The sequence below is a fragment of the Planococcus citri genome, chromosome 1, assembly GCF_950023065.1.
Source record: "Planococcus citri chromosome 1, ihPlaCitr1.1, whole genome shotgun sequence".
NCBI classification, from domain to species: domain Eukaryota; kingdom Metazoa; phylum Arthropoda; class Insecta; order Hemiptera; family Pseudococcidae; genus Planococcus; species Planococcus citri.
Genome location: NC_088677.1, coordinates 77,273,434 through 77,290,073, shown reverse-complemented (window position 1 = coordinate 77,290,073; position 16,640 = coordinate 77,273,434). Strand labels below are relative to the sequence as shown.

General features: G+C 33.0%; 1 long non-coding RNA gene across 1 annotated transcript; it reads right to left on the bottom strand.

The window, feature by feature from the left end:
* Positions 1-5,477: 5,477 nt before the first annotated feature.
* On the bottom strand, positions 5,478-11,684 carry LOC135833739 (uncharacterized). Its single transcript, XR_010556525.1, has 3 exons — positions 11,419-11,684; positions 6,773-6,839; positions 5,478-6,666 (listed from the first exon to the last, which is right to left on the bottom strand). It is a non-coding gene; the product is annotated as an uncharacterized LOC135833739 (long non-coding RNA).
* Between the last annotated feature and the right edge of the window lie 4,956 nt (positions 11,685-16,640).

Genomic DNA, 16,640 nt, shown 5'->3' with positions numbered 1-16,640 from the left:
TCCAAAAATAAACTGCGTAGATATTTAGGTATACTTACCTTTCTGAATGGAACTCGAAAGATAACGTAGTAAATTTATTCCACATAATGAAACGAAAAAAACTACGAAGCATGATCCGAGTAATGCAAATGAGATGAACGAGAGATGATCAGACCATAAGCGTACCTAAACAGTAATCCTTTTACGCACTTATCACCTGAAGATTATTAGAGTCGTGTGTTAGTAACTAATGCACTTATTTAAAAAGTAGTTACACCTTAGAGAAAGGTGTCGCAGACTTTTTTTTTTGCATATCACAATGATTTAAGCTCGTTATCAATCGAACAGCGTGAAAATCTTTTTACAAAATCCTATTTCGTGGAACGAGTTTCTATGTATACTTAAGTACCTTTTTTTTTTTTTTTTTTTTTTTTTTGTCGAAAGAGGTGAATAAAAACACTCTTGTCCATTTTACAGAACACTGCAAAACATATTCGTATTTCAGTGAAAGGAAAATTACCTATTTTTACTCTAATTAAAATCCGTTACATTTCAATAGTTCCCAGAGGCGTGACGAGACCCCCCCTCTCACCCTCTAGTAATTTTCATGCTAATTAGCCAGATGTGGGTTGAAAACATTTTGGAAAGGGAGGGGGGTTGGAAATAAAAATGTTCAATATTTTCAAATGTTCAAAAATAATGATTTTATACTTGACAAAAATTTGAATTGTTCAATTGCAAGTAGAAGTTAGTACTGAAATCCAAAATTCAAAATGCCCAATTTTTCGTATTTTTTGGGGGGCTTTTGGCGTTTGGAATTCCTCAAACATGGAAAACTGCAACTGTCATTCCCATACTTAAACCTGAGAAAAACGCTCACCTTCCCTCCAGTTACAGGCCTATTTCCTTAATTTCTGTCCCATGTAAAATTCTAGAAAAAATGGTTATGAAATGTCTTACTTGGTATATTGACTCTACAAATTCCCTCAGTTCTTTTCGAAGTGGCTTTCGGAAAAAAAGATTTACTCTGGACCATCTATTTAGTCTTACACAGGAAATCAATACTGCCTTTCAAAATAAAGAATTTGTACTCTCAGTCTTCTTTGATCTTAAAAAAGCTTTTGACAAAGCATGGAGATAAAAAATACATTCTATAGGAATTCGAGGGCATTTAGCTTACTTTATCCAAAACTTTTTATCAAATTGTACCTTTAGAGCAGAGTCCTGCACGGTATAGTTAAAAGTTATCTGCGTTAGTCGCGTGTCGTGTGCGGTAAGCTACCAAATATAACTCATCCAAAAGCAGTTATATTAGCGTTAGCCTATGCGGATAATTTTGTAGTTAAAATGACTAAACTACCTGCGATTATACCGCGCTCTTATCGGAAATGTAATGTTCGATTCTGTCTTATCTGTTTGATGAGTCACCAAAATGTATTGTTGAGACACTAGAGAACCGAATGCGGTTAACGTATGGTTATTAACCTAACTTACCGCTGGTTGCGCGCGCCGACAAAAGTAACTGCAGTTTGTAACCTGTAGTTAAATTAGCCGATAGCTCCGGCGGTTATCCGGCTATTTTAACTTAACCGTGCAGTACTCTGCTTTAGAGTCAGAATTGAAAATACATACTTACTCTGAATTTTTTGATATTGAAAATGGAGTCCCTCAAGGCTCTGTGCTTAGCACCATCCTATTTATACTCCTAATTGATGATATCTGTAGTAGCCTATTATTCCCCAACCTCTTTCCTTAAGAACTTTTGCAGATGATATAAACATTTCAATACGCTCAAATAACATCAAACTAGCCTCAGAAATGATCCAAAAAACTCTCAATATTGTATTGAAAAATGGGCTGAATCAAATGGACTAACATTTTCTGAATCTAAAACTCACTGTATACTTTTTACTAAGAGAAATAAAACTTACCTAGAACCTAGCCTTGAATTCAAAGGACATCCTTTAGTTTTTAAACCAACTACCAAATTCCTCGGACTTACTTTTGATAAAAAACTCACTTGGACTCCTCATTTTCTCAACATAAAAGCTCAACTTAACAAATGTTTGAATTTACTAAAAATTGTTAAAAATCCAAAGTATAACCCATCATGTGAACTATTACTCCACTTGTACAAAGCTCTGATACGTAGTAAAATTGAATATGGAAGTCCATGCTTTACAATCCTCTCAAATAAAACTACTAACATTCTCAAAACTGTTCAAAATTCCTTCTTGCGCATCTGCATAGGTGCTCTCTATTCGTCTCCAATTAATAGCATTTATTGTGAAGCTGCAGAGCCTCCTCCTGATGTTAGGAAAATTCTCATGACAAACAAATTCTTAACATCTGTTGCAAATAATCCATCTCACCCTCTTCAAAAATCACTCAAGGTCTACAGCTCTCAGCATTTCCTCCATACTTAAGGTCCAATCCCAGAATTTATCAAAAATATGAACAACCTACAAATTGACCTAGAAAACCTTATCCATAAACCAATATCTTATCCCCCTTGGTCTCTCAAACCTATACAGATGGAATTCTACTTAAGAAACTACCCAAAACATGATCAATCAAGAGTCATTACTTAGAACTGTTATCAAACTATACAGAATATAACTTATGCTTCACAGATGGTTCAAAAATTTCCAACATTCATACTGGTTATGCTTACTCAATAAATGACGAAGTTCTCAGTTTCAAAATTCACTGCTGTGCCTCAATTTTTACTGCTGAACTCACTGCCATAAAACATTGCCTAATAGATATAATTTCCATTCAATCAGAAAATAAAAAATTCTTAATCCAAAGCGACTCACTAAGTTAACTGCTATCCATTCAAAACATTTTTTCTGACCATCCCATAGTCCAAGACATACATAAGTCCCTTTTTAACCTCCAAAATTATGATTACTCAATTAGCTTCATGTATGTTCCCAGCCACTTAGGTATCACTGGAAACAAAACTGTTGATAGATTAGCAAAAACAGCCGCTCCCCCCACCCCTCTTACCTCTCTCACTCCTGATGATATTAAATCTTTAATTACACAAATAACACATTTACCAACTAGCAGAACTTTTGGTCACAACAAACTTCAAACAAACTCTTCCAACATAAAAAAACAACCCTCCCCTGGAAAAATCTAGGCCACCTGAACAGAAAAGAAGAAATCCTTATTACTAGACTAGAATAGGCCACACAAAAATTACTCATAACCACTTATACCAAAAAGAACCAAAACCCCCAAGTCAATTTTGCAGAAACGAACCCACGTCCATTCAACACATACTTTTCAAATGTCCCCAACTAAAACAAAACAGACTCACACTACAGATAAAAGAAAACCCACCTGCTATCCCTGACGAACCCTGTGAAATTCAAAAATTCATCTCCCTAATAAAAAACATCAACCTCACAAACCAAATCTAACCCCTCCCCCTCTACTGGTGTAATAATCTTGTAATTATAAACACCCAAAAAAAAAAAAAAAATTACAGAATATTTTTGATTTTGCTCGAGCAACGAGAGGATGAAAGCTTCCGAAAATTTACAATTTGTGAGGTACAAAAATCATTTTCAATGAAAGCATCTTCGTGGGTAATTCTCAGAAAAAGGTAAAATTCGTGTACATGGCAAATTTCTCAACGGTTTTAGCATGAAATTTTTTTTTTTTTTTGGTCCATTCAAGAATGACCCCGCACACATTTCACACATGGTATTGAGGTTTTTAGACCCTCCTTTCATTGGTGTACATTTGATTTTTTTTTTGGAAAAATTGACACATTCTCATTATCATAGAACATGAAGGTCTCTTATTGTGCAAATTGCAATTGCAATAAGTCTATAGGAAGCTCACAATTCACATTTGAAAACTGTCTCAAACTTTTGGCGCAAATTTTCGAGCAATTTTCAATTATTTTTGGTAGCTTCCCACTCCAACATTTTTTTCTGGTGAGTGGCTGCACTAGTTCACTGTTCTCATAGAAATGTTACCCCGCACCGTTCTTTTTAAAAACTACATTACAGCTCGTTCTGATCGTACTTATCTGTGAAGTTTTGATATTTCGCAAAATCTGTGTCCTTCGGCTTGGTGTTTTCATTTACGCCAATGAACCCGCCAAAACCAATAATTGAGCACGGGAAGTTATTCTACATGATAAGTACACATTTATTACGTGTTAAAAATCGAATAATGTCCAGTAGGTAAGGCTAGAAACGAAAAAACGTTGAGATTATCCTTCGGCTTGTCCAGCGCCCATTTGTCCTTCGACTTGGCCAAATTTCAGACAGCTGTACTTTTATCGTGCTAGTCGGCATATTACACGATAATACAAGCAAAATTTTACATTTTCTCCCTCCCCACACTTCACCTCTACCCCAACCAAAAAAATAAGTCCAGATTCGAACTCTGCGGCCTGAAAAACATAAATCGACATATTACACGATAATATAAGCAAAATTTGACATTTTCCCCCTCCCCACGCCTCACCCTCCACCTCTACAAAAAAAAATAACTCCAGATTCGAATTCTACGACCTTGAAAACATGTCAATCGACATATTACACATCGATGAGGGTCGAATTCTAATTATCGCCGTTTTAGGGGGCCGGGGTCCACAGTGGGGGGGATTGAATTGAGGCCAACACTAGAAAAGGGATCTGGGACACATATACAAATGATTCCCACTTGAAATTTTCCAAAAAAATGATTTTCGTTTTTCAAAATTATGCATATCAAAATCGACCCTTTTTCTGAGAATTACCCACAAACACCTTTTTCATTCTTGAAAATTTTCGAAAACTTGCACTGTAGAATTCAAATCTGTCCGATCGAAACTAGAGCAAAAAGCATTGAAGAAGTTGATGATTCGAAAAGTAAAATAACTGATGCAAAAAGTTGGAGCTCGAGTGAGGCGTGGACAAAAGCTCTCGAAAATTCACAATTCTTCATTTTTCTCAGGAGATGATTTTTATATCAAAAATTAGAAATTTTTGTCTCCAAATTGTCGGCAAAAAATGAGAGATTTTTTGATATTTCAGCAGAAGTTGTGAATTAGTGAATTTCTGGCAGTTTTGACTGGAATGCATTGGCGAGAACTTTTTCTTGTAAAATTTCGAGTAAAACAATATTATGTTTGACGTGAGAAGTCAATTTTTTTACTCTTCAACTTTGGTTGGAGAAAATAAAAGGGAAATGATCCGGCTCGAGCCAAGCGAGGACGAATACTAATGAAAATTTATATGTAATCCAAGAAATAATAACCCATAGTTTTGGGTAATTCTGTGATTTTCCCTGCTTTACACAATTTCTTACCAACTTTCCCAAAGTTCTCAAATTTTTCCAACCCACCCAATTTTTCCCAACAATTTCCCACTTTTTGCCTAAATTTTTCTGTCCGAGGAAGGAAGGGTCTCAACCCCTTCCCCCCTCACACCTCACGTTCAGAACGCTTCTGATTGTTCTTTGTGATACTTGTTCGAAATCATGCTTCCATCTCTCAAAATAAAAAAAAAGTTTTATTTGATAATTATTATTACATATAATGAAAGCATTATTACAAATCTAATGATAATTGAGATGAATTGATTTCAATAAGAAAAAGACTTATAACATAGGTAAATGAAAAACTTGACATATTCGAACAAACTCTCTGACATTTTTAATACATTATAAAAAATTTTTTGCACTTGGGTCAACTTAGCACCTTGATTTCTTTGCCATTCGTTTCGAATCCCAAATCCTCGACTTTCAGCATTTCACATTCACTGTGAAAGTTTCCGTCGTCGTACACGAAGGTTTCCTACCTACAGGTTTCAGTGTATCTGCTTTGAATGTGAATGCCACAGCAATGGCAACTCCTTCCACGAAAATACCATATTGCATCACCGTTATTACAGTGTTATGTATATCTACACCTCCTATGCCCCTAAAGCCCCACACATTGGTAATTACGATGAAAATCATTTCGCAAAAGTCGATTATCGAAGAAAATCCTCCAATCAGTACGAAAAGACGCATCTGCAGAGCGAAGTTTTTCCACAACTCGTTTCTGTCTACAGTGTTTTTTCTTAAATACCAAATCGAACAGAAAATCGGAACTAAGCGTATGATAGGAATGACGAGTCCAGCCCAAATCAGAATAGGTTCACCGTCGTATTTGAAAAGTACTTTAGTGATATTAGTGATAATGACAAGTAACGAAGGTGGTAATGAACCTGTCAGACAATAAATTATAAATTTTTTCGTATCGAATTGTGGAGACGATTGTAGATACAGCGCGATTTTTCGAAAACATAAGCAAATATCTATTGCCATAATGAATTTTAGACACATGGTTATCAACGTTAGATCAGTTTTAATGGCATATAACATCGGTTCCAGTATGCCATTTTTGTTTACTTTCAAGTAGATCATCATGATGAAATAATGAACGTAGTATAAAAATAAAATAAATGTGTAGAAGGTGAGATTTTTTATCGTCAAGCTCTGCGGTGGTTTACTTCTGATGAATTTATACATGTGAATCGTTACGCAGATGAACGAAGCTATGTACGCAACGAACATGAATAAGATAAAAATCGTCGACACAAGATTAAGAATTGAATTGATTGCCATAGTTGCGAGTTCTTTGCGGTTAATTCGTGGGTGTTTTTAATGGGCTGGGATCGATATGTGATATTTAAGCTGAAACAAAATTAGAAAGCGATCATGCTGAGGCCTATAATATAATTTTAATAATTGGAAATTTGCACTATAAAACACATAAGTAAGAATAATAATTAATATGTACCTGGTCTGGCTTTTTCTTTGTATTTTGTTCTTTTGATGTTGTTTGATATCACTTTTCATCAATCTTCCTGTAAATTATTAATAAACATATACTGAGACGGTTATTTAACAAGTGATAGAGAAAATTGGAAATTAATTATATTTATTGGTTTGTTCTGTAGCATGCGTCGACAGTTCGTCAACGCGTGACCACAGTTTACCCTTTCATGTGAGTAGGCAAGGTTTTCAATGAAAATTACCGACTTTATAAAGAATTTGATCCTGCGCAAAAACTACCAAACTTATAAATTTTTGTGATGTTGAGCTTGTACTCGTATGACTGCTAAGAGCTTGGATTTTGACGAAAAGTTGTGAGAAAAAGCATTTCGAATGGATGATTCCTCAGAAACAAATTGTTTAAAAATAAGTGAAGTGCTTATTTTTCATTATTGGAATACTTCAAATAGTTCAAATTCGGCCGCACCCTCCCTCCTCCCCTCCCAACCCACTGTGATCTCAAATGTCTCAACTACTATTTTCAGGCTATATCAAATTGAGGAAATTTTTGCTGTTTTCAATTTTTTTTTTTGCTCAAAAATTATTATTCTTTGATGTTTGCTTTCTATAAAAATGTATTTTGTAGTTTTTGGGTCAAAGAAGTCAATGCGACATCAAACGTTCAAAAAATACTACAATACCTACTGCTTTTCAAGATTTTCAGAGTGTTTAACCTCTCTCCTACTAGTAGTTTGTCCTATGACCCTAATACTCCAAGTAGTTTTTGCTTCAATTTTTTTAGTTGAAAAAATTCTTGACATCAAATGGAAGGGTTTAGATATTGTATGGTTTTTGAGAAAAGAGAAGACAAACCACAGTTAGGTACTGGAATCAAAGCGTAAATACATATAAAGATTAGATTAGAGTACCTATTCTGAGGACAAGTGCAGTATGAAAAAAAAAGCATTCTCACATTATGCGTGAGAAGACCGACCTTTCTTCAAATACAAATCTTTTATAAACAAATTGAGTCACTTTTTTGAAACATTTTTATAGCAATTGATCTGTTCACAATCGAATCGAATCCTTTAGGAACGATTGGTGATTAAATATGTAAATCGATTGATTTCTTGGAGAATCATTCGCAAACGGATCAATTAATTCACGATTGATTCAGTTTTCGTGAAACTATTGTAGGTATAGGGATTAATCTGTTTTCAAGCTAAGTGAATCGAATCGAATCATTCAGAAGTTCACAACCGAACGAATTGAATAATTTTTGATGAATCGTTCGCGAACGAATTGATTTGTGTAAGTGACTCGTTCACGAACGAATCGATTCATTTACTTGATTTTTGGTGAATCGTTCGCGACCGGATTAAATAATTTTTAGCGAATCATTCGCGAACGAATTGAATAATTTTATGTGAATCGTTCGCGAATGAATTGATTTGTATAAGCGACCCGTTTACGAACTAGTCGATTCATTTACTCAATTTTTGGTGAATCATTCGCGAACGAATTGAATAATTTTCAGTGGATCATTCGCGAACAAATCGAATAATTTTTGGTGAATCATTCGAGAACGAATTAAATAATTTTTTACGACTCATTCGAGAACGAATTGGTTCATAATGTCATAATCGCGAACGAACTGAATAATTTTTGGTGAATCGTTCGCGAACGAATTTATTTGTATGTATATGTGACTCGTTCACAAACGAATCGATTCATTTACTTAATTTTTTGTGAATCATTCGCGAACGAATATAATATTTTTTGGCGAATCATTCGCGAACGAATTTAACAATTTTTGACAAATCATTTGAGAACGAATTCATTCATAATCGCGAACAAACTAAATAATTCTTGGTGAATCATTCGCGAACAAATTGAATAATTTTAGGTGAATCGTTCGCGAACGAATTGATTCTTATAAGTGACCCGTTCACGAACAAATCGATTCATTTACTTAATTTTTGATGAATCATTCGCGAACGAATCGATTCTCATGAATGACTCGTTCACGAACGAATCGATTAATTTACTCAATTTTTGATGAATCATTCGCGAACGAATTTATTCGTATAAATGACTCGTTCACGAACGAATCGATTCATTTACTTAATTTTTGGTGAATCATTCGCGAACGAATTGAATAATTGTTGGTGAATCATTCGCGAACGAATTGAATAATTTTCGACGAATCATTCGAGAACGAATTGATTCATAATCGCGAACGAACTGAATAATTGTTGGTGAATCATTCGCGAACGATTTGATTCATATAAGTGAATTGTTTGCAAACGAATCGATCCATTTACTCAATTTTTGTTTAATCATTCACAAACAAATTGAATAATTTTTGGTGAACGAAATGATTCATAAACTGAAGAATTGATCAATTCGTTCGCGAATATTTTTTTCAAAAAATTAATCAATTCGTTCATAAGTGATTCTCTCAAATGAATTAATACTCTCACGAACAATTCACTGAAAATTGAAGTAATTTTACGTAAACAATTCGTTTGAAAACAGATCCACTTGTTAATAAACGATTTGTTGGGAATGATAGAGGGTTTGTGATATTAATATAATGTCCGGCTGGTAGCCTAGTTGTGAAATTTCAAATTTGATCAAATTCTGTTCAGCCGTTTCTAATGAATTTTGTGCAAAGTATGGCGTTAAAATACCCTGACCATCAAAATTTTGTATGCTTAGCTTCATTTTTTGATATTTGGAAAATTTTTGAAAATTCAGATGGCCTACTTATCGTGAACAAAACATAAAAATTTGGTAAAACTAAGGTTTTTTTTTGCATTATGTCTTATTTTTTTTTGGAGCTTCCCTCAAGAAATTTTTAGGTTTTGCAGCTTTGGAAAAATTGTAAAAATAAAAAATATCAAAATGAAATCTAGCATCTTTTCAGAACTGGAAAGTATAAAGCTCTTCTAGAAGCTTTAAAAAGGCTCAAAACCACCATCAATCGATTTGAAAGGTCAAAAATAAGATACGAACCAAATTCCGGCTTTTTATCTCAATTTGATCAAATTTCGATTATTCTATAAAAACCTGCAGGCAATTTTGAATTTTTTCAACTTCGTCTGAAATTAAGAAATAAAATTCAGTAATCGGAATCTGTGTGGCCTGGTGGTAATTTTTTGTACAAATTTAAAACTTTTTTTTGATCCAAAAACTGTCTGCTTTTACACACCGAAAAAATGTAAAATCGTCGATTTCACGATAAACTATTCGAAACTTCTTATACCCCTTGAAGTTGATTTCTTTAATGGATTCGAAATGTCAAACTTGATAACAGAATTGAATTTTTTGGCCTTTGCTGGAGTCTCCAGATAAACTTGAAAATGGCCGTAATTGATTCAACGAGTTGACTTGGGAAGTAGAATCAGTCAATCTAAACCCAGAAAATGTTCGTTTGGTATGGAATAACTTTACTTATCTTCTGGATATTATAATTTGAAAAGTTTATTTTTAATTTTTTTTTCTTATCTAATCACGTAGGTATATCTACGTATGTAGGCACATTGTTTTCTTGAACAAAAGACTAAAAATTTCAACATTCGTGTTTAGTAAAAATTAGCTTACCTACTAAGAATTTTGTTACAGATAACACGTCTATACTCTTCACTTATGAACGCAAATACATATCACAGTTTAGTAAACAATTTGTTATATGGTACCATGTACATAGAATCAGTAAGTTGTTTGCGGTGACTACCTATTGAGAGTACCTATTCAAATTTTCATGAATCAGGTTGTAGCACGTATTGCAATTTTGTGACAAGAAAAATATTTTTTGCAATGTTTCCTTTCAAAATTTTGAAAAAGTCGTTGAAATTGTGCATATTGAGTGGTCTTTCAAGATGCTATAGCAATGGAAAATCCTTACAAATGATACCCAATTTAAGTAGAGGTTTGAATCAGGGTGAAGAAAATTTCTCTCTCTTATTTTTAGATCCGGACCCAACACTTTTGTGCTGTCTCCATTCTTCAAAAGAAAAAAACAAAACAAAAAACAAAATTACCTTTGCAGTGTGCACCTGTTGTCGCTTCTCTAAAATTTTCAGACTTGTGATTTCAGATTGAAGATAGCGAATTTCCAATTTTGCAATTTTATAATGGCTGAACTTTTGACACATTCAGATTCATAGTGATTTTAAAAAACGAATTCCACATTTTCACTGTCGATTACACATACACATTCGACGACACGTTTTGGCGCTATGAGTTTTATAGTAGATAATGTATTATCATGTACCTTTTATCATTCGTACCTTGATATTCGGTACTTTTATATTCTTTGATACCTACTGCTGGTTTAAAATTCAAATAACCTATATTATTTTCATCATAAAAAATACCCTGTGATTAATTTTTCTGTGAATTTTGTTTTTTGGAAATCGAAAGAACATTTTCTTCTAAACTTACATCTACCTAAAACTTGTAAATCTTACCAAAAAAAATTAATGAAAAAAAAATTCATCCTATCATTGCGTATTTGACATGAAAAAAATAAAGTCGATCCTTTGGTGTATTTTCAAACTCATTTTATCCTTTAAAAAACAAGATTTGGAGAGAAAAAAAATTTGAAAAAAAACCTAATTCGTAGACAAATAATAACCTTTAAAAATGTATTTATCATTTACTTACAAATTCAAATTGGTATACATTCAATGTTGTTTGAATCACAATATGCAATGAGTACAACTTCTCGAACGATGATTAAGTGTAAACGGTCGTTATCATCAATTTAAATTGAAACAACGCGAATCAAAATAAAGCGCACGTGAACGTTAACTACATATGAAACAATCAGTTTGATTTGAACCGTGAAAAAATAGTTTTGTTCATTAATTTATCATTTTTTTTTTCGATATGCAACATTAATCGACTATCGTATCGGAAGCGATAAGTATGTAGTTCCCTCTGGTTTAGTGAAAATCATCATGGGATTTTCTCAGTTTCCGCTAATGAAATACATATCTGTGTCTATAGTTCGTCACAGAATTAATTGAATCAACACCCGACACGTGCTTATTCATAAAGAACTTACGTATCGCGAAGAAAATTAAGAATGATACATACATACGAAAAGAATTCCATATCTCACTATACCCACGTGTATTTCGTGGTGTAGATTTTTTTCCTTCTCGTTTCATTATTCGGGGTGTAAAATCAGAAATCTGCTCGAATGAAGTGTGTGCCTTGAGTCCCCTTGTCATTTGAAACCATTTCAGGAAACATGCCATTTTGTACCCTCCTTAACCTCCCCAGTCCCAGTCGTCGGTGCTGAATTTCATTTTGAGCCTGGTTATGACATTTTTTAAAACGCAGGATGAACCGAAAATCCGCTGAAGGCTTCAGAACAGCTCGAAACCACTTCCAATCGATTCAAAAAGTCAATAGGTAGATTTGATCAAAAAATTTGCCAAAAATCGAGAAACGAATTGCAGAAACTGATGTTTGCGCTGGTGGTGTGTTTTGGATCCTTTTCTTGTCACATCCAATTCTTGACAATGTACCTATTTTTATGTCGCCGTCGCTAAAGTGAGTGAATTATAGATACTTAGGAAATGAGGGTAGGTAATTAAGAAACAATACGGATCAGTTTCAAAGAAGGTTCAAAAGAAAGAGACAAATTGCAAACAGGTACCTACGATGAAGGAATTCCAGGAGACGTGATTTTTTGAAAAGGAGTTAGCGAGTTCGGTATGGCTTAGGTATACCTATTTATCTCGATTGTTCATATTATAAGTAGTATGTAGTACCTAAACTTGACATTTGCTAGAGCGAGAGAATGACATACCAAGAAAACAATGGTAAGGTAAGGATTAGGGAACACACAGGAGAAATAGAAAGGAAAGACAGGTAAGTATGAATGAAGGGATTCTAGGAAATGTTATACAACGTACTCGTATGTAATAAAAAGGAGCAAGAGAGCTCTTCAAATACAGCAATTCTCGTCCTCAATGAATAATTTTTTAAAAATTTCAGATTTAATTCTCATAAAATAAAATTACGAGTATTTTGAAGTATCAATCAACTTTCTCTTTACAAAATTTTAATATTTATATTTATATTTTTTTGGTGTTTATAATTACAAGACCCGTAAAGTGGAGGGGGGGTTCATCTCACTCCGAAATTGAAGTGTTGAAGCCCTTTTGAAATTTCAAACAAATGTAGCTCCTTCAATTTTGAAGTTGGACTAAAATTCTGAATGTAGCTTTTTGGATGACTTTTGGTGGAAGAAAGGACTTCTTGACGAAAGACGAAATTTTTGTTTGATAAGTAATATTTTAGTCTAGAAATCACCAAGGCTTGAACTTTTTGGCAATTTTGACAAAAATTAGGACATTTTTAAGAATAATTTTCATTAAAAACGAGACTACTTTTTCACAAATTTTGGCTGAAATGTGACTTCTAGACAATGTTGACAAAAAAACAAGACTTCCATTTGGCAATTTAAGAAAAAACAAGATTTTTTTGAAAAAATTAGGTCTTTCGACTATTTTGATAAAAATGAGGACTTCTTGACTACTTTGACAAAATTTAGGACTTTTCAGCAATTTTCGCATAAGTTTGGCTTTTTGATAATTTTGTCAAAAAAATGGGAATTTTAGACAATTTCGGCTAAAATTGGCCTTTATTACAAAACAATGTTGGCAAAAAAACCAGGACTTTCGTTTGGCAACTTCAGAAAAAATAAGGCTTTTAGATAATCTTGGCAAAAATTGGGACTTATTTTCAGTATTTTGACAAAACGTGAGACCTTTATGACAATTTTGGCAAAAAAATCTGACTTGTAGGTCAATTTTGGGTAAAATTGCACATTGACAATGTTGAAAAAAACAGGACTTTTTTTACTCGTATTCGGCAACTTTGGAAAAAATGAGGTTTTTTTATCCAAAATTAGGCCTTTAGACAATTTTGACAGAAATTATGACCTTTAAAATTATTTTTAACAAAACGCGAGATTTTCTGTCAATTTTGGCCTTTTTTGATTTTTGATAAAAAAGTGGAACTTTTTGACAGTTTTGGCAAAAAATTAGACTTTTTCTAAATTTTTGGTACAGTTGAATTTTATGGCAATTTTGGCAAAAAAAATGAAACTCTGATGTCTAAAATGGAACTTTATTCACAATATTGGCAAAAAATGAGACTTTTGGACTATTCCGATGTCTAAAATGAAACTTTATTCACAATATTGGCAAAAAATGAGACTTCAGGACAATTTTGATGCCTAAAATTAGACTTTATTGTCACAAATTAGGCGTTCGGACAATTTTTATCAAAGTTAAGACTTATCCCTATCGACCAAACTTGGCGTTTTTATGCCACATAGATATCTGAATAGCATTTCACAATTTGCAAACGATTTATGCGATTCAGTTTCTTATAATGATATCGTATGTATGTCTGACTATATCAACCATGTCACAGGTATATCTATCGATATCTGCAACAACGTATTTCTCATCATAACTTTTCTAGATATCGTTTCGATATTGTGGAAAGGATATGGGTTTGGTGATATCTCTAGGATATCTGTAGAATATCGTTTCTACACGAGGTGGTTTATGTAAAAGTAGCGATATCCTGCAGATTTCCAAGATATAGAACGATATCTTCAACACGTTTTTTTGTATTCAGTAAGGAGTGCAATGTGTGTAGAGTATCAGTCAAGTCAAGATGGCTGAAAAGTGAAATTAATGGTTTGTTATCTCTAAAGTGTTTTCTGGAATGTTTCATAACTTTGTTCATTTTTTGTTTTTTAAGGATGGTGAAGTTTTTTTGAAACATTTTATAAATCAGTGTATGTGTTTGTGTTGGATGATATTTCCGAAGTCTTGAGAATTGAGCATTTTTAAATGGAATGATGAAGCTACCAATACAAATTCCATTAGACTGTGATTTCATTTTCATTGAGGTACTTTGTTTTATTATTTCAACTCATTTTTTGAAAATATATACATGCCTTTTTTTTTTTTTCTACAAAAACATGGTTCAAAACGTTTCAAAAACGTAATTTTAAAAATTTGAATTCTTTTCGAAACTTTGTTGTGACCAATTTTACTATCAAAACTCCAAAATAAAGTGATATCTCCAAAAGTAACACATCATAATCATTCTTTTGTTAAATGTATGTACCTTATATGATCATTAGGCCAGATATTGTGGTTGGTACCACACAAGAGATAACAATAAATAAACGATTTGCCCTGGCACCTCCTCCCTGGGCCAGTGGTGCCCCTGTGTGAGGTTCCCTAGTTAGTGGCTTGTGAGCTTTGAGAGTGAGGCATTCTCCATATTTGAGTGAGGTTATTGATCTTACTCAGAATTTTTGAATTGTATTGATGTGAAATGTATGTTTTGAAGCTAATACTGTGAGTCATAGAGAGTAATTTTGTACCTACTTGTAGGTATTGAAAAACAAGAGAAGTGAAAATTTTTACATTACCTACTGGTGTAAAAAATTGACTTTTTTTGTTTTACAATGCAAAATTATTCTTTGTGACTTGTTGTATTGTCTTCATGTCTTAGATTTTACATCAATGTGGTTCGAAAACTCTATATCAAAATTCACCAGAAGAAAGATATACATACGATATAGATGGGTACCTATTTCACAGAAATCGGATGATATCTACAGATATAGGCTAGATATCTAGCGATATAGCAAACGATATCCTCTGGATATCGAAAATATATTCCTCAGATATCTATGTGATATATACTATAGCAGTGCTATATCTTGCAGATATCGCTGGTCAGATTTCTGAATATCCCTGAATATCGCTGAGATATCATCAGATTTACAACGATTTAGCGATATAGGCGGACATTTTCGCTATTGTATGGATATAGCACAGACATGATACAGACTTGTATGAGATATGAAAAGATATCGTTTGGTCGCTAGGGATGAAAATCATTTTAACAAAAAGTGAGACTTTCTTGAAAAATTTGGCAATGAATGTGACTCTTTGACAAATTATGGCAACATTTTGGACTTTTCATGATTTTTGATAAATAAGTGAAACTTTTTGAAAGTTTTGACCAAAAATTAGACTTTTTCTAAATTTTGACTACTGCAGTTGAATTTTATGACAATTTTGAAAAAAAATGAGACTTTCAGACAATTCTGATGTCTAAAATGGGTCTGTATTCAAAATGTTGGCAAATAAAAGAGGACGTTTATTTGATAAGCTAATTTAGGATAAAATGAAAATTTTTTGTCAAAAATTAGGACTTTTCCCATCATTTTGCCATTTGACAATTTTGACCAAAAATGGGGGACTCTTTTGACAAATTAGGTACCTATGACAAAATTTTGGATTTTTTTACAATACTGATGAAAAAGTAGGACTTACTGACATTTTGGGCAAAAAGTGAGACTTTTTCACAATTTTGGCAAAGTTTTGCACTTGGACAATCTGACAAAAAATGAAACTTTTTTGTTAAATTGGAACTGTTGACGAACAACGTTGGCAAAAAATAGGGCTTTTATTTTGACAATTTATGAATAAACAAAACTTTTTTGACAAAAATTCGGCCTTTCGACAATTTTGACAAAAATTGGGACTTTTCAACAATTTTTATAAAAGTTAGATTTTTTTACCATCTTGGCAAAAATGAGGATTTTTTGACAAGTTTGGCAAAAATGAGGATTTTTTGACTATTTTGACAAAAATGAGGACTTTTCAACAATTTTTACAAAAGTTAGATTTTTTGACCATTTTGGCAAAAATGAGGATTTTTTGGCTATTTTGACAAAATAATGTGAACTTTTCAAACAATTTTTACCAAAGTTCGATTTTTTGACCAGTTTGGCAAAAATTAAGATTTTTTGCCCATTTTGACAAAAATTAAGA